The sequence below is a fragment of the Sabethes cyaneus genome, chromosome 2 (genome assembly GCF_943734655.1).
Source record: "Sabethes cyaneus chromosome 2, idSabCyanKW18_F2, whole genome shotgun sequence".
Lineage (NCBI taxonomy): Eukaryota > Metazoa > Arthropoda > Insecta > Diptera > Culicidae > Sabethes > Sabethes cyaneus.
In genome coordinates, this window is record NC_071354.1 from 214,568,403 (window position 1) to 214,588,620 (window position 20,218).

At 36.9% G+C, this 20,218-nt stretch overlaps 1 protein-coding gene across 5 annotated transcripts in view; it reads left to right on the plus strand.

Annotated features, from left to right (window-relative positions):
* LOC128738055 (phosphatidylinositol 3-kinase regulatory subunit alpha) overlaps window positions 1-20,218 on the plus strand; it is a 73,472-nt gene that overhangs the window by 15,885 nt on the left and 37,369 nt on the right. The window contains exon 1 of one of the 5 annotated variants that reach the window (XM_053832880.1): window positions 1,389-2,058. The exons of 2 other annotated variants lie outside the window; for them this stretch is intronic. The gene's annotated coding sequence lies outside the window, so the exon portion shown is untranslated. 2 more of the 5 variants (XM_053832881.1, XM_053832879.1) reach the window with 2 other exon arrangements.

Below are 20,218 nucleotides of genomic sequence, written 5' to 3' on the forward strand. Positions count from 1 at the left end.
GGATAGTCGTCGCTGGTAGAAAACATAACTTTTAAATGTAGGGTGTTTTCACCTATTTGTATTCAATTCCTTTCTTTCTGACAACATCTTAATGATAGTAGTGGATTTTAAAGCTATGAACAGCAATTTTAAGCTAAATCGAAGAAGCTCGCCTCGAATCCTCTCTGGAATGTGCATGGAAGCTCAAAGTCAGTTTTCCACATTTTAATCTGTTCAACGTGATATAGCACTACAACACCCAAAATTTCAGTTTTTTTCTATAACTAGTACAAGTTAGTACTATAACATTTTAAAATAGCTAGATTCCTAGTTAAATATATCGACTTCACAAATAAGCCGGTCCCAGTCTAGTTGCTCAGCAGAGATAAATGTGACAAATGTCTTATTGCATTCGATCATAAATATTTTGGAGGGTTGGCAATACTAAACGAAAAATTGAATTTAGCAATTGCTTCGAAATCATGGAATCATTAATAAAATGCGACTTGCTTTCTTGTGAACAACTTATGATGTACAATTGGTTTTCCGAGCGACTCAGATGAACCAACGCACGAAAGTAGTGGTTAGCTAGCACCAGTCTGCAGAGCTTACTCAAACATGCATACCGACTTTACTTTGCGGAGATATACAATCTATAATGAGAGGGGCTTGAAAAGTTGTCAGCAGCAGCAGCAGCCAGCAGCAAGCAGGCGAATCAGGTTTGAAGAGCAGAGTTTGGGATGAATGACGAACCTGAATTTTTAAAGCAAGGGTTGTTGCGGGTGGATGTATGGATGGATGGACGGATGGAGGCCTATGGATAGGTGACACATCCGAAGCATGCTTGAGTGTCGGTGCGACGCTGACCAAAGTGAGGAAAATACATGGAAAATTTAAATTGAAATCAAAAAGATACACGAGTGAGATTGGCCGACCGCCCGCCCGCCCGTACGAGCGACTGAAATAGCAACGGCGTAGAAAGAAGATTGAACGGTAGGAGCGGCTCCAATATAGATCTCTTTGACAGCTGCTTTTGAGAAAATCGAAGGTGTAGTAGCGAGGGGTTTCATCGGTTTTTGCGAAGAATCAATGGGTAGCAGTATAATTTTTGAAAATAATAATGAATGTCAGTGAATGATGCCGGTTACGTCGATTCCTAATTCCATCATAAAATTACATTTTATTCGATTAGAAATTTTTATATGCAGTGTACCCCTTGTTTGTACGTATTCACTCGTAGATAAAATTTACTCACACAGTATTAAAACACCACACAATTTCACGAGAGAGTAAACGCAATCTCGGACTTGGTATACGCGGTGTCTTATTCCAACAGATTGTATGTATTTGTGACTGTTGGTTGTTCTGTCTCGCTTTGATGTCACCTATCTCTCTCTTCTATTTCTGTTCGTCTGCAGAAAATGGAAACGTACCCTTTGCTCCCTTTTGAGTGAGTCCTTCGGAGTCCCGGTGAGTTGGTCGAATGGGAAACCCTTCGCTAGCGGATCCAATAGTGCCATTGTGCAAGTGAAAGTTAAGAAAGTGCTCTCAACGGGCGAAAAGTTTCCACGATTGTGCTGGCAATGAGGTTGAGAAACCTAACCTATAAAGTAATAATCATTTTGAAGCAAAAATGGCGAATCGCAGCCGAATAGATCGAGAAAAAAAGTGCTGCGGAGCTGCGAGCAGATTTTCCTCCATTCATTGGTAGAATGAATGGACTGATCAGATTAGGGAACGAAGGGAGGACTGTAGCAGGAAGAAGCGTAGAAAAATCTCGTCAGTTTTCTTTGTGGAACTGTTCTGTATGTAACGTGTACTTGCGTGTAATAGTATGTATGAGTGAAATTCAGTGCAAAGAGCAAAACTTTGACTATTGGTGCTGGTGCTGCTGCTGCTGCTGAGCGCTGCACACTGTCGTACCCCGCAGCAGAAGGGAAAAAGAATAAATTAACACCTTCCGCGTATGCCGACCGAGCGACCGACCGACAGAGGAAGCACAGCGACAGTGTACCGAAAAAATGGAAGCACCAGGTTTGACAGATTCTTCCGGAACATAAGTAAATTATGAGTAAATATGTATGTATTTTTAGATATGTATATTGCTATATATATACGGTCAGTTTTGTATTGCAAAAACTCGCCGAAGGTCGTAAATATTTCGATTCTAAATTAGTAGGTTCTCGAGATTTTTTTCGAGAACTGGAATTTGAAAGTTGAACTTTTTCTTCCCACTGGCAAGTTTGTAATCATTTACCATTAAAAAGTTTTAAAATTTCACTTTTTTGTTTAACATTTTGTAAAACTCTGTACCTGACATATAGAAATGGTCTGTAAATGCTTTTCTGAAAGCGAGAACTAAATCGATGCTTATTGGGTGGACTGGCGGTGTGCCGGAAAATATATACTATTTTTCTAACATTCTCTAAGTAAAATATTACTGCTGAAAAAGTATGTTAGTTATCAAGTTAACATTTTGAGTAAGCAGCGTTCATCGCGAACGTTTCAACGCGTAGCGTTATGTATAGAAAACTTTGTATCTACAATGTCCTTGAAAACGGAAATCATGCGAGCAGTGGTAGTCACTCCAATATTTGCGAAGTGCTCGCAGGTTATATGCTATAGGAGTTTTTTTTTTCTTCTTTTGAGATAGTTACTGTTGGAAAGTATACATTTCTTACATGCTTTACTGATCGTGTGTTCATTAAAACTTCAATTGCGTCTAATGTTTGACGATTTTTTCACGCAATTTAAAATATTTTTTTATGTTGACAGTTTTGTGTCGAACATAAAAAAATGTCAGCAGCGATGCCAAAAATGGTAACATATTCTCGCTGATGAAGAGTATTATTCTTATATTTATTATCCCAATTCAATGACAATTTTTCGTATGAAGACGAGGAAAAATGTTAAATAGCTACCAAATGGTTACATATTTCAGTAAAATTTATAACAGTCCCAATAGGACAATCAGCGTTTGCTTTCCTGGATTTTAGTCTGTTGTTGATGGCATAGTGTTGAAAAAGTGAGGCATAGCTAGTTTATGTTAACACAAAACTAATAGACCAGTGTTTGGTTCCTATTGATAGAATAAAAGGTGATGTCTTGATAGAACAGAGTGGTAGAATGTATTCGATTATTGGGTTTGGTTTAAAATTATACAGATTTGGTTCGAAGATTATCAGAACTCCATGAAATATTTTGTCACGGGTATTCGAGATTCAATATTGTTTCAGAAAATTTTAGGGGAAATTTTCTGCTTTTATCCGACATCGTTTATTTCTAACATTCATCACTTTTGAATCAAGCGTCGTAGAATATTTTTATATGAAAATGTGAGCAAATTTTCTTAGCAATGCAGAAAAGATGGAAATAGTTTTTATAGAATTTTTTACGCTTCCAGGAGTTTTACATCCTCCGAGAAAAGTCAGAAAAACGATGTTCTAATTTTTGGAATTCGCCGATTCACGTTTGCTACTTAGAGACAAAATCGTCCATGCTTGGAAATTTGAGAAATCGTGAAAAAAAGGGACTACAAAGAAGATTTCAAATAAATTTTGAACCCAAGAACAAACTGATTTACACTTCCCCAAGTCCACGTTTGTCTGCAGCTGCACCGACAGTGATTCAGCTGATGTTTGTAGAAGTAAAACTCTTCCTTTTCATTACCAATGATACTAAAATGACAAAAATTAGTATGAGATTCGGAGTTTTTTTGGGTAAAATCCCTTCAACGTGATGGAACGATTGGTAATAAAAACAATATTTAATTTCCGTACGGTAGCAGGAAAGAAATTGCACCCAACCTTTTCGTACGTCAAAAAATGATTGCTCTACGATGTTTGGTTAATGAGATATGAATTTTTAAAAATGGTAAAATCGATTCTTTAAAATGGCACATAACCGGTCGCCAGATTTTCGACTATTACTCAGGGACACCAACAAACGCTATTGCGAAATTGTGAAAAAATCGAAGAAAAAATCTTTAAAATTCTAAGAATTAGAACATAGTTTTTCCGACTTTTCTTTAGAGTTTTCACTCTGAAAAATGTTGTGGAAAAACTTTTGTTGAACAAGTATTTTTTGTGGAGTGGAAAATATCCGTTCTACGATGCTTGGTTCAAGATTTCTGTGGAGTTTTCTGGAAAAATTACGGATCTTGAGTTTTTCTAATATCGTTTATAAGTCAACTTTACCCAAGTCACCAACTATGCCAATGTATGAAAATTCATGAAATTCTGGCCTCCTTCGGCCCAAACCCGTATGATAATGATAACAAAATGTTAACAAAAATGGTGAGAATACTAGAATATAAAAGATTATCTAACCGCACCGATGAGATTAAAAATTGCGAGTTCGACAAGCTACGAATTGCCTTCTTGAATCTGGCATCACTGTTTCTCGGATGGATCATCTTGGATTGCTAGTTTGCACCCATACTTTAAAGACACCAGAAACCTCTACTAGAATAGAGGCGATGTGGTATCGGTATCCGTGTGTGCGTGCGATGGTACATGAGCGATGTGACGGCTTTCAAAAAATGGTGAGAGCAAGAGAAATCCATGGAGTGCCTTTGGTATTGCGTGCTCACTCTTGCTCGTACCGTTCCGTATCGGTGACGGGTCGGAACCGTATGCTCGATCCTGCTCTTGCCTGAAAAGTGCTCTCTTTCATCGAACTCGTCGACTGCTGAAGATGTGAAACTACCTTATTCTCTTCCCTTTCTAGTAGGTTGTTCGTAGTCCCGGTGCACTGGTCGAACTGGGAGCACTCCGAAAGTGGGACTGGCAGAGTGTCATTTTTATCAAGTAAAGCAAAGAAAGTTTCCCAAAGTTCAGTGTAGTGAGTGTTGGCCATGGATATAAATTTATGGTAAAGTTTTTTCCAGTAAAATCGCAAAATTTCCGATAAAAGTAGCAAAAATGGCGAACGCGAGCAGGTTTTAGTGAAAAGAAAAAAATTATATGGAGATGGAAGAGTTTCTCTGTTCGCTACTGAGAAGTGGAAAAGTGGACTGACGTTTTTGGAGTAAGGAGGATAGAGAGAAGGGAGTAGCATGGAAAAAATTATGTCCGCTTCCTTTGTCGACTTCTTTTTTCTGTGTGTGCACTCGGTGTTTGTGTGTGTTCATTCAAGTGAAAAAGCAATACAATGACAGTTCCCTAGATCGGCAGTGAAAAGAATAAAAAGAAGTTGCAAGCATTGTGCAAGCTGCTGTACAGGAGCATCAAAGAAATAAAATATGACAGCTTGTCTCTGAGTAGCGGCTTATTACGAAATGAAAGCGGCAGGTTTGATTAAATTTTATAGCACATACGCAGTCATGCTTTAGCCCAGTTTTCATCCCCCGGAAGCGATCGTGTTTCAATGTCCTTGAGAGAGCAAATGTTAAATCCCGGTTTTATTTACAGTCTCATGTCAAGTCGAACCGCTGCGGGGTTGTCATTTTAAATAAGTTGATGTTATTGCTTGGTTTAGCGAGATCACGCTTGTAGATTTTGAGTTTTTAACTGTTCGCCGACGATAGGAGGGAGTGTTTTGTTTTTGGGGTAAAATGACAGTAACTGTTGAAAAATAGCTCAAGGTCATTCCTGGTCAACGGGAGCGATCCTGCGTGCAATCACCTGATTGACGTCACTATGTGAACTTTTTGCTTACCGTTTTGTGCATTTACAAATCTTATCAACGTGCAGCTGAAAGGCTGTCATTCTAATTCGTATCTTTTTTTGCTTTGTGCGTATGTTGAGATTGAGCTCTGTGGACAGACCATCCTTCAATCAATTGTTGTGTTCGATTTTTTCACATAATCGCTTCACGTTATTGATAGAGAAGCAATGTCTCTTCTCTCGATTAGGATGGTCGTTGATTTAAATTTTCAGAAATTTCCGTTGTATTGGGTTCTAAACGATCATCGTCGTGGGTAGAACAACCCTTTTCCAATTTCCAAGTCTAGCTTGACTGCTTCATTGTGCAAAGAAGACTAACTTGTTGGAAATTTATTTTTTAAAAAACTTTATAGTTTGCCATCTTTTCCATAGCACTGCAGTACAAGCAATCCATATATAAATTTGCTTGATTTAAACTTAATATGATAAACGATGCAGCTGCTCAACCAAACTGAATGAGATTATTGAATGGCGTTAATAAATTATAAAATATCCGGAGGACACGAGATCGATGTCTCCACCCACCACTCAACTATACAAGCCCTCCGATTGTGAATCGATGATGATGCTCCATCCAACCAACGGCAACGTACGAACGAACGAATGAACGAACGGTTCGGTGTCGTCCCGTCGCGTCGTGGCTACCAGAAATGAAACAGAATCTAATTTTCGCTCAATCAACAGTCATGCGAACTCGCCACCCCATCTCGCCCCGTTCGCTCCCGTTACCATCCGTTTATATTTCAATGGATATACCTTCCTATTGAAAAGCATCGTGGAGAGCATATGTCACACGTTCGGTCGTGATGGTACGTACCTACGAGCCAACCGAAACTCGGTGCGGTGTTCCGAACAGCGGACAGGTGACAGTTTTTTTGTTAATCTGATTTGCACGCAAAAATCAATTAAATCAGACGTTTACCACTTCCCAGCCATACCGTACCACACCACACCGTTTGCTCGATTAACTGGCAAATGGAAAATCATCTGACAGAGATTTTCCGACTGACTGTAGGGAAAGCGTCAGAATTTTATAGCTTCGCTCACTCTTACACCCTAGGAAGCTATCATATGTTGCCGGGATGTTAGGAAATAGCATAGAATGATGTGGGGAATGAAGGTCTCTCAGAAACTCTCCAAAAAGCGGAACATCCACGGTCGCACGGGTCAGAGCGAGAAGGATCTACGCTGGATAGATTTTCCTTTATTTCTCTTTCCGTCGTTCGGCTGGATGGATTTGCTTGCTGCTTGCGGGTACGGGACGAGGAGGGAGGTGGGGTTGAAGGCGAGTAGGCATTTTAACATACGGGACAGACCTCGCTTCACGCGATATTACCGATTTGTCGCCTTTTTTTCTTTTGTGTTCATTATTTTACAGGGGAACTAAGTGTCACAGTTTAGTGATGTTGGACATGGTTGCTAGGTACATGGTTATTTATCTCTTTGATTCCAATAGTGCTGCCTGCTGTAGGTTGCGTCAGCGGAAAATCGTAAAAGTTGACAATTTAGCCGCAGTCGTTTTCTTCTGTGTTATGTACGGTACGTAATTGATGGTGTAGAGCCGGTTCAATACTGTCCGTTTTACGAGAGAATGTTAGTTGGTTCACGGTTAGATCGAAAATAATCGAATCCACTTGGTTGAATCACATTCTTGCACAATCTATTCTTGCCTGTTTCATAAGGATCATGAATGTGATTTTGGGAAAAGCGAGACAGAGTGTCACATGTCAAAATTTTGTTTAAATACGTCATACTTTTCACATCAATTCCCATAGAAAAGTAATAGATTTGTCGAATCTCACTATGGTTGATTTGGTAAACGTAAAGTTTTATCGACTAATGTCAAATTGATGTCTTCGAAGTAAAGCCTAACGTAGAAATTCATGATGTCTCCCAAATTACTTCCAAACAAATAATTTGGGAATCCAATTTCGTTTACATCGCATTCGTAGTTCTGTCGAAGAACAAACTATTTATAAACACTTGAGGTAGACTGTAGACAGTCCTTTGAATTAGTAAAATTCAGATGTAAAAGGAAAAATTGTGGTACGATACTGGTACGTTGTTTCACCTTGCTTGGTTCAAGGATTAAGAATTTCAGAAATAATATGCAAACAAATTTTCTCTTGATATTCTTGTAATCGCATGTCTTGACAGTACCAATAGCTTTAGTTTTTATTGAGTATGTCACATGGTTTTTGTTGTTACTTCAAAAGTCGCATTGTGCCGCAGATATTTGTTTACACAAAACATTCCTTCGCGGTTCACGTCGATGATAAAACAAATTCATCACAGCCAAATGACAGCACTTTGCAAGAATTCTTATAGCGCAAAAGAAGCAATCAATTACATGCGATGATTTTTTGGTATTCTAATAGATAGGAAGGTATATAACTGCATATAGGAATTGAGAGTTGCAAATTGCTGCCCAAAGCCACGTAATGCTGATGAGCACTGACGTGCCCAGACCTGAACGGAAGGTAGGGCATGAACATTTCGAAAGCATGTTTTGGTCTGAAAAAGTCAAGTACCCAATCGTAGGATAGCGGATCTATTTTATACGTAATTAATCGCAAAAATATCAACCAAATAGGTTAAAAACTTTTTACTTTTGACGTAGGACTACGTCTTACGGCAAGTTTTGAGATAGGGTGTCATTCCAAAAAATCAAAAATGCGAGCGTCACGAAAAATGAAAGGTTTTGAGCGCTAATAGCTCATCGGTTTTCCGATCGATTTTCAATATTCTTACACCAATCGATCGGAAAATTTACTAAGAATTGACCCAAATGAAGAAAAGTATGAATTCTTGATGTTGAACTATTGAAAAATTGAAAATAATGAACCTATGTTTTACCAGAATGCTCGCTTCGTGATTGGTTGAAAGATTTTTTACGATGATCTAAACCTATACCAATTTGATATCTGTGCTTGGGAAGTAAGCCAAAACAAGTGACCAAGTTTCCTCATTTCAACAAGATTTTTTAACACCGCGGTTCATCCTAGACCATTTTGATGTCCTTGCTTGGGAAGTACGCCAGAGAGAGTGACAAAGCCCTCTCGTGCCAACAGATTTCTTACGAACGCGATGAAACCTAGTCCAATCTGATGTCTGTGTTAGGGAAGTGTGCCAGAAAAAATGACACAAGCTCGTTGTCCCAACAGATCGCAAATTCTTTACTGCGTGACGATTAAACCTCGGCGAATTTGATATCTGTGTTGGAAAAATGTGCTACAGCTGTAGTGTTCGGTTATAATACGGCTCTGTATGAATGCGCATGCTTGCCGCTTCATTAGAAGTGTAGTGAAAAGATGTGCTGTTGATAAAATAGGATTGAACTGGTAAAATCCTTTCAACGTGGGAAACAATGGATAATAAAAACAATCTTTAATTTCAGTAAGGTAACAGGAAAGTAATAGTTTGTGTTCTTGATTTTGTTAAATTGTTTTCAAATGCACAATCTTTTGAGAATTGAACGTATGCAATGTTACTACTTTGATAAATTGACTGAAATTACTTGATAAATCGAATGATTACAAGCATGAATACATGCTACTATCACTACAAAGAGACTTACGTAGTTCTGCGTCACTTATATATGCGGTCGTGTCTTGTACACAACCCCTCTGATTTTTACTGATTACCAGATTTTTTACATTAAATTTTATAGAAAAGGCGAAAAATATGCATCAACCTGGACCCGCTAGTGAACTTGAAATTGGACTGAGCTGAAAATAAGATTTCAAATTGGACTTGAAATTAGACTTGAAATAGGGCTTGAAGTGGGTCTTGAAAAAGGTCGTTAAAATGCATTATAAATTAGACTTGAAATTGGAATTAAATGGATATTGAAATTGAATTAGACTAAGAATTGGACTCATATTGAACTTGAAACTGGACTTCAAATAGCACATGAAATCGGATTTAAGTTGGACTTAAAATTGGAAATAAATTAGAATTGAACATAACACCTGAAACGCATGAAATTGGAATCTAAAGTGGACTTATATTAAACTTGACATCGTACTTGAAACTGGGACATGAAATTGGACTAAAGTTGGACCTGAAATTTTACTTTGAATTGGACTTGAAATTGAAGTTGATAGCGGACTGGAAATTTCGCTTGAGAATGGCTTGAAATTGGACATGAAATTAGATTCAAATTTGGATCTATTTACTTCACTTGGTTCTGTTTCAAATCGAATTAGGATTTGGACATGAAGTTGGAAATGTGGTTCGATATGGAATTAGACCATAATTTGGACTGGAAATCTTACTTACATAGGACTCGACTGAAATTCTGAAATTGAATGAATAAGCAAATAATTTACTTATTTTAAAAATACTGGCTATTGAAAGAACAACTCTGATTTTCGGTTTACACCTGAGGAATTAGTTTGTTCTATATTAATTTTTTGAACGTGTGACAAAAAAAAAAGATTTTGAATTAGAGTTAACTTCAGTTCTTTTGACTTAGACTGCCCATGACAGTCCCAATTACGAGGGTAAAATGTAACTCTAAAGATGCAATGGCCAAAAAAAGTGGTAAGAGTCGTTTTGAGGTATAAACTAATTCATTAGACCTTACTCCTGGGGCTGAAAACTCCACCTTCAAATTTGCAAATCGTCACTCAACAATGAAGCAATGAAGCTTCGACCTAAACTAAAGCAGCACCGCTTCGTTTGAAAGTAGCGTCAGTAAATGGGTTTCACTTCATCATGACGATCGGTTTTATAGTTTCATTTTTAGTTTTCTATCAAATATTCAGTACAAAGCCAGCAAATTTAAATGTAAATAAATTAAATTTTAGTAACATTTACTACAATATAACGCATATTATATTTAACCTAGTCAACATCGACAAAACGTGCCTGACTTTCAGTCGTCGTCACTTGAAACAGTCACCAAACTCAGCTGACGTTTGCTTGAAACATTCTGTTCGACAAATGAAACAAGTCGGTTTATGTGAAACAAGTTGCGTTTATGTGAGAAGTCCCAACAAAAACTATGATTTCCCCTCGAGGGAAGTAGCGCAGATCTTTTATACTTTAAACGCGTTTTTCTCGAATTCATGTTTTTTTAGTTCGCGGTCAGAATCTAGTGGACCGATTTGGCTGAATTTTTTTTTCAGCACATAAAAATGTATTATCTCTAAATAGTTACGTAGCCGGTGCGTACTAATTTAGACAGCGACACAATTTTAGCTCAAGGATGAAACAATTGCGTTTTCACTATTTCACTTGCAATTTTGCCATTACAAGAACGTTCTCATTACTTGTTTAAATGTCCTTATCTAATCTAATCTACTCTCATAGGCAGTTGATTTTTCCTGGAAAAATCCTGTAAAGACACGATTACGCTAGTCTATCATTTTTCTTGTCAATAGCCAGGTTAACTCCGCAGCCTGTACCACAGAGAGTATTCAAATGAATCATATGGTATCGGAAATGATTCGATCAATTCGTCCTTCAGTTTCTTTGGAATTATGGGGAAATGTTACGGCGTGGACATTCCGTACCAAACGCGTCCAACATTTGTAGTCGTTTGGCCTCATAGTTGATTTCGAGGTATGACACTGATCTAGCAAGTCAGGGGCCGTATGTTCGAACCTCAACTGAGAAACACTGTTAGAATCAATAGGATCGTAACGCTAGGCCCGTCCTCTATAAAGACAAGTCAAGTTCCAAATGCAGCATGCACTAGCAAAAACAAAACTTTTACTACCTGTTTCCGGTCTATCTAAAATACGATGCAAAAAATTATCTAAACAATTATGCAATATAAATTCGTAGGTAATTGGAATGTAGATATTACGGTTCCAAGTATATTAGAAAATACTCAAGGGGCTTTGGCTCACTCAGTTATAAATTTATTTTCTTCTGATCTAGATAATATTTTGTGCTTTCCATGGCTAAAAAATCAATATATTATGGCAAAAGCACATACACGGGCTTGACGTAGTACTACGGATGTGGGTACTGCTCATTGATTCTGAAATTAGATATCTTACTTCCTATGAATTTCACATAGAAGTAATTCACGAATAAGCGGTCTCGTGTCAATAGTGTTCCGTTTCAACAAGAATTATCCATAAGCCTGTGACACTGTGGTCTGAAAGGAACTTTTTCCTAACGTCTTTTTTTTAATTTTAGCATTATAGTGTCTCCAGAACTCCCGATAGCTTGAAAGTGCCAAAGTTACTCATGATTTACCAACCTCTTAAATGAATTTACATGTAAATAGATTCGATTGTGCTAAAACTTGGTTAAAACCACTTAAAATGCTCTTAAAGTGTACAAACTTAGATTCTGAGTAGTTTTTCAATCATAAAGTTGGTAATATTAACACAAAACTGTGTAATTTGTCATTTATTTTTTGGAAGCAAGTAGGCAAAATTGATTAAATTTTCTACTCAAAATCTGAATTTCTATACCTTAGGGGTATCAGGGGCACTTAGTCCTAAATCCAACCTATTTACAAATAAACTCATTTAAGACGTATAATAAAAATCAAACAATCTAACTTTTTTGTGTCGGGAAATATAGACGTGGTTTTTCCAGTAACGTTGTAAAAAACGTAAGAGCAGTCAAGATGTCTGAAGAAATGACGTTTCTATCTCTTTCGTTTACAGAGTTATAGAGCGTTTTCTTTGGAAGTTCCTTAAAAACTAATTTTTCTTACATAACTTTTGTTAGTTGCATTTTACAAAAGTAAGTTGTTGCAGGCAATTATTTAAACTCTCAAAACACACGTTTTTGCAGAATACCGCAAATCTGGAGGACCTTTGCTCGTAAAATTTAAGGCACATATTTAAGTTTATTTTTTTCTTAACTTCAACCTATAGGGTAGAATAGCACAACTTAATATTGAGTTTGTCTTTTGAACCTAGAAACATAATCGCTAAGAAATTGTTTTATGAATCGCCGGAGTAAATCCCGACGAAAAAATAGTAAAAAAAACTGCACGATATGATAGAAAGCAGAGGAAATTCTTGGAAATTAATTGCTCGCCCATCTTCTGGGAAGGCAATACTCACCTGGGTGTGGAGTAAATCTCAAGGACGGCATCAAGGGGAAACATCATCATATTCAAGCTAGAATCCAATCAATAAAATTGGAGTGAGTGAATCTTAGACCTTTCTGATTGATTTGTTATGTAAAAAGATGTCAGCTTTATAAAAAAGGAAAACAGAATGTGAGCCTCTTTTGTTTTAAAATTTACTATGTACAGGCATACCTCGATATAAGACAATTTATAATTTCAAAAAGTTGTCTTATGTCGAAATTGTCTTATATCGAAATTGTCTTATATCGAAACATGATTTTTTCACAAAAATTTGGGATTAGCAGTAGCCAATTTTGCTCTGTGTTGTGTGCTTACGTTTTTTGAACTATTTAATATTGTTTAAGCTATTAGTTGATTACAATTTTTTGGATTATTGTGAAATAATGAACATCTTTATGGCGCCGCTTTTGGAATGGATAATTTGCTCTGGTGTTGTTACCAACTATGTCAAAGGGATTTGTCTTATATCGAGGTAAAAATTGTCTTATATCGAATTGTCTTATATCGAGGTTGTTTTATAACGAGGTTGTCTTATATCGAGGTATCCCTGTAATTATAAAATACTTTATGCTTCAATCCAATATTTTTTTATAATAAGCTTATTAAAGTACCTAAACCTATAAGGGCAAGGTTGGTATATCCCTTTGATGTCTGTGTTTGGAGCTTTAATGAATATTACTATAGTTTCTATGTCGTTTTTTGATTTTAGAACCATTTTGCCCCAGAAATGTTACATGCTCGCGTAAGCCACGAAAGGTCGAAAATTAATAATTTGATCTCAAAAATGAAATGAAAATTGGAAAATTAACGATTACCACCTCAGTTTGTAATGTGTTATTTGAATGAATAATTAATATAAGTAACTCGGCAACCCGGCAAACTTCTAATTGCCACAAATTGGACTGATTGTTACTATTTTTAAATTTTAGGTGAATTGAGAGAACTGCTGCTTTTTAGCAAAAGAAGTATTGAGCTTTGCAGTTTTTTAAGGAGTTCAGCGTTTGTCATAGTCGATTAAATACCAGATTTTCAGAAAACGTCTATAATTTAACAACTGTCTCCATTAGTAAGAAATGACAATCTGACAAAGTTTTCAATTTTTCAAAGTTTTTGTCCGCTACACATTGGAAATATGTCGGTGCAAAAATTCATTTGTCAATTCCCAACTGTTGTGTTGATGGTAGTTGTATCGAACCTTGTGTCTAAAATCTGCTGATTGAAAAAGAGTTGTGTCAATTTATTTTTTGTAAAAGTAAATTCGACGGCTTAAATAGCGCCTAATACAATCTACAAAAGTTTCGAAGATGGAGTTATATCTAATGTGCAATGAAGTCTTTAACACATCTTAAGCCGCCTCAACCTTGCTGATCAGATTGGTAATTTTCGTTACCGTTTGATTTTTCGCAAGACGAAAAGCTAAGCACTTGACTCGTGGAAAATTGGCCAATAACTAAACCAGTTCAGTCAGTCCAACACAAACTTATAAGCTAATGTTGTAACATTTACTTTGTTAATTTTAGTTAAGGTTCAGATTAGAAATTCCCTAAAAATCCCGTTTTGCGGGTTTCGATCGGATATTCCATCAGCTGCAGTCTGGCAACCGACCGGCTAGTAACAAAAGGATCTGTCCTCGATGGGCTGGAGGAGGAGGAGACTGATGCTAGTTACTCGCTCTTCTGCACACACCGTTTGGCCCGTTGTTCGTTGCTAGTGTTCAGCTATCAGATGGTCACGATGATGATGATGCTGATGCTGATGGTGATGATGACGGTGGTTGTGGTGGTGATGCTGACGATGACGGTTTAATGTCAGTTGAATATTACTTTCACAATCTGCTCATGCGCACGACCAACCATACGACCGGAGCTGTGCCAAAGCCGGCTCTTTTTGTGTCGTTGCTTGCCCGGCCCCGGCGAAACAGCTTGTTGTGCTGGTCGCGTTACCATCTCGATTTGCGTTCCTGCTTCGGGGTTCAGTCTTCAGTGTCAGTGTATTGTGTGTGATGTGATGTGATGTGATGTTCGCAGATCGTCATTTTTTCCGCGGTGATCCAACACTGACTGACTGCTTGCAAGTGGTGTGTGCCTTTGCTTGCTGTATAGCTATTGCCACCCATCGTCAGTAACTTGTACTGTTTGGGGGGTAGGATTGGACCCATCAAACCATAGTTCAGATTCAGTCAGCCGTCCGTCATTGTCTATATATGTATATCAACCATATTCCTGCTGTTGCTGCTGCCGTTACCGCTGTATGTGCGTTTGCCTTCGTTTCACTTTTTATTAAAAATGAAAGAGAAAATCGCTATGGGAACGAACTGAGCGAAAAAAGACGGGAAAAGTTCTATGTTTTGTAACAAAGAACACACCCGAATCTTTCAGACACAGCAGCAACTGCGAAGCTATGTCAGCAAATATTCTTTTCTGATAAAAGAAATGGTCTGGGGAAATTTATGAAAATGTTTGCCGATTTCCTCCTTTGTATGGAGCACGCATTGTATGCCACTGACTGGTTGGTTCGTATAGCTTGTTCATACTCGTTCAATAACAAACTGTCATAATGTTCAGAAGAAAAGGGAGGGAGAAAGGGGTTCACCTTCGTTCCGAAAATCCTCCGTTTCGGTGTATCTCCATAGGGCAAATGTGTTCGGTGGCATTCCTCCTAGTGACTCTTATTACACTTTTTCATGCTCTACTATGTACCTGGTGCCGTGTCAGAATGTTAATCATTGATATGCCTTCGCCGGAAAAGCATTTGTGAATTTGTGCAAAGAAAAAAATCACTTAGGTACTGTTGTTGTGCCTTTTGCTTCTCCCTGAGGAAAGAGTTTTAATTTCGATTTAAAAAATTAAGTTTTTATTCCAGGCTCGGGTAATAATGTCACTAATCCTGATTGAATAATGTTAGGAAGCATAACAAATAACGATGTTTTTTTAATTGTAGTAGGTAATTGAATAATATGTGGTCAAATCAAATGAATAATAGTGTCAAATGTTAAAATCTGAGAACAACTATTAACGACGGCACATGACCGATGATGGTTACATTTTCTTCCGTAACTCCAGAACGAAAACTAACACTGCCGGAAAATTTCAATCATTAATAGATATTGCCCTAAGCTTCATGAAAAAAAGTTTGCGGTTTCGAACAATTTTTATTGCCCGTAAGACTACGTCTTACCGCAGGTCACCAAAAACTTACTTGCACCGCATGGATAGCGCTTGGCGGATTTTGTAAACATAAAAAGGTTGCAATCGTTGATTACAAACATTTAGTCAATTTCTATCGCACTTACATTAAATTTTTTCATACTAACAAGGGTCTCGATTTTGGCACAGTTTCGATTTTGGCAACATAGGCGACACGCATTTGTTGCCAAATTCGAAATCCAACTGTACTTTCAATAATTTGTATGGTCACTCTCACAGAAACTAATAGATTCAGTTCTTCACCACTGAGCCAATTTTACACCGAATATAGAAAAAAGTGGAAGGTTGCATCAGAGACACTACCGCCTATAGGCGTAGGAGCTGTTATTTATATAAATTCACGTACGAGGTATATATTTGAACGTTTCGCAGAAACTAATTAGGTGATCAAATAGCCTCTGTTTCATTAGAACGGGGATTCAAAGTCAGTCCTTTTTTTTAAAGTCTCTCATTCCATCATCTACGTAACTAAAGGGCTTAGCTTGTCGATGCACTACCAGCAGGCTGCGAAACTGTTGCTGTTTTTGCAACACGTACCTATCAACGAAAATTGATAATGTTTTGTGTTGCATTTCAGGTTATCTGGATCAGGTCATTCAATAAAATGGCAATAATTAGACTAAAAGGTTATTTCATACCCGAGAATGATCAAACGTGATTGGCTGGAAACTTATGTAAATTCACTAAACTTGTTCAACTTTATGTAAAACTTTCAGCAGTTAGCTGTAAAAATTCATTTTTTGTAAAAACCACAAAACAGGCACACGTTTTATGAATCGATTGGTATACAAACCAGCAAAATCCGTACAGAACTGACTGAGTTATTGTCGTTCAAAATCTATCACTTTTTCGTGTCACGAGCATTTTTGTTTTCGCAACATGCCACCCTATTAAAGTAAGATGTAGTCCTACGTCAAAAAGCAAGTTTATTAAACTGTACGCTCTTTGCGCAATAGAGAAGAAAATAGAGAAGAATTTAACGACATTTGACATTTTTTATTGGGACCAGTCATTCGACATGTTTTTATCATACACGCGCCAATAAAAAGTGTCATGAGGGAGATGACATTTTTTCTTTCTGTGTCGTCTGTGATCGCTCTTACTGTGACGAATCTACACGTGTGTTTTTTTGGAACTGTTTTATTCATACCGCCTATTGGACTTGATCACATCAATACAGTCTCCCCTAAATTTTAAGCTGTTTAAATGGTGCTGCTAAGTCTAACCCAGATTAATAATGTACACCTCGTTTTCGTTTGTTAGCCAAAAAATTGTAAATACAACTGGTATGCATAAGCGGAAAATCCATATTATTTCAACATTATGACAAAAGAAGTCACAACGGGAAAAAAATGTCATGACATTTTAACTGACTAGTCACCGTATATAAAAAATGTCTTCTTACTGTCTTGTACGCATTCGAGTTGCTTTCAATTCTCGTAAGAGATAGACAAATTCGATACAAAACCAGCACGAAACCACGGTTTTGATTTAGAGGGCGACATGACATCGTATGGTGGAGAATGTAGAGAAAAAATGTCAACCGTTTCGGTCCCTGCTAATGACACTCAATTCCTACTTTTATCGCTTGAGAATCAATCTTGGATGTCTAGTCAAAGCTAGAATATCTCTAGAAAGTTAGAGTAATAAAAATCATTACTACTGGTCACCCACACCTTTACCGCAGCTTGAGATGAATTGGAGTATAGGAAATGATCGTAAAGAATAAAACTCAAGTCGCTTTTTACGCGAAGGATACGTCCCGCGTAAATTCCGCAATTCGTGTAAAAAACCGCGTAAATTCTGAAATCCGCGTAAAAAAACCGTGTAAATTCCGAAAATCGCGTAAAAAAACTGCGTAAATTCCGAAATTCGCGTGAAAAACACCGCGTAAATTCCGTATTTCGGTTAAAAAAACCGCGTAAAAAGCGATTTCAGTGTATTTACTTTATGAGAGGCCCCCGACTCAGTGACTCTCTCATAAACGCTACGGAAATGAAAAACGATATAGGATATTAATAACATCCACTTCAAGTGTATAAAATAACAACAAAATAACTCAAAATAAATCTGAATCCAGCCTGCGTAAATTCCATTTTTGTGTAAAAAATGCTGTATGAATTGCGTAAATTACGTAAAAAACGCATAATTTCTAGGATTTGTAAAACTTCGCGTGGATTCAAAAATTTCAAAACTACGCGAAGAGCACAATTGCGCAAATTTCTAAAATTCAAATAAAAGAACTATTAAATTCTAAATTTTTGTTATTAAATCGTGTCCAAGTCCGGAAAAGCGGCGCAAACTTGGAAATTTACGGAAAAATTGCATAAATTCCGAAATTCACATGCAGAAAACGCATAAATTCTGAAAATCGCGTAAAAAATCCCGTGAATTCCAAAACTATGCGTAAAAGTAGACGCGTAATGTACAATGTTGTAAAATGCGTCAAAAAATTCTTGTAATCTCCAGAGTGTTTCGTAATTTTCCGCGTAAAAACCGCATCAATTCCGGGTAAAAACCCGTCTAAATTCCAAAATTTTACGTAAAATTTCCGCGTGGATTTTAAAATTCGTGTGAAAACTCTTAAATATCAAATAGCGAAAAAACCACATAAAATCCTAAATTTGGATAAGAAACCTAGTGTATTTCAAAACTATGCGTAGTGCACAACCACGTAAATTTTCGAAATCGCGGTTCGGTTTAAAAAACACACAAATCCAGAAATTTACGATAAAAACGGAACAAAACATAGAAATTTACACAAAAAACGGCTAAATTCTGAAATTTGCGCGTGATAATAAAATCTAAATTTTGAAAATCGCGTAGAAAACCTCGTGAAGTTCAATTTTCCGATTTTCTCGGACATTATTTTAAAAGTTTATAGAAAAATAGCAAATAAAAACTTTTTTATGAAAAGACAAAACTAATTCTTGGCAATTCAGGAAAAATTAGTTGGAAAAAGTTTTCCAAAAATTTTCTACGACGGTGAGAGACTCCAAAGAAAATTCGGGAAACCATGTTCTAATCCTTAGAAATTTTTTACAATATTTACCGTGACCGCCCCTAATTCTGCGCAGCTCCTAATTCTGCGCATTTTTCTTTATATAAGTATTTTTTAACATTGTGCATAACTATGATCATTGCGTTGTTTTTTTTATAAATGTCTGTTGAATATTACGCCATTATTCACAAATGGGCCATAATATTTGAGAGCGAAATAATTTAACGTGAAACTGAAAGTATTTTATATGGTAGAAAACATCGTCGTTAGCACCAACGCTAAGATTGTCCTGCTAGAAAATTAACAAATTTATGATCGAAATTCTTTGCAATGATCAAATTACCCAGCATAATTAGAAAGAATAATTAGTTTCAGTCATGTTTTAGACAAAAAGAGTGTTTGCATGCATTGCTTTCCTTAGAAAAATGTGATACAATAATGCGCAGATTTAGGCACAGGTTTTTTATTCATGCTCCAAATTCTGCGCAGTAATATATCCTACGAAGAAAGCGCAAAAGAATACCCAATACCCAAATGGCTGAAGTATATAGGCATGAAAAGTAGAATCTTTAACTTGCATTGATTGGCATCCTGTGCTGTTTTTCGGGATCCGAACCTACGAGCGCCAATTCATGAAACCATGTCTTCTATTTTTTTGAATGTCTAACCTCATGGAGCTGTCAAAGAGTGGGGAAGTGGTTTCTATATGAAAATACAATTTTTAGTATTGGTCTACAGTGTAATGTTCAGTATGCAGAAAACCCGAATCAATTCGTCCTTCACGTTATCGAGAATAAAATATTTAAAATGAAGGAATCAAAATGATAACAATATTCCTTTGCCACCCGTACAGCACAAGAAGGCCGGATCATGGATTTAATTATGGTAATAGCTAATGCCGGATTTTTTGGTGTGCTTTCAGCGTATAAAGACATAAAAAGCATGGCAGGAGTATTTATTTTCACTTTTTGGGTGCGCAGAATTAGGAGCAAATATGCGCAGAATTAGGAACATGGGCAAGAAAGTGCGCAGAATTAGGTACCGTGGATAAGTTTACAAAACGAAAAAAATACTCAATTGTTGGTCGACTTATAATTCCCATATTTTTTACCAGATATTATAGACCGTAGCACTACACGTTGCTGCTATCCACGTTGTTAATTTAAATCTAGAATACCTAGAATAGTGGAAGAATCATAAAAATGTCTTAACTGCGCAGAATATGGTACGTTCACGGTAGGTATTTCAAGTTCGTTAATTTATGAGAATAGATTCAGGCTGGTCACTTGTATTATACATA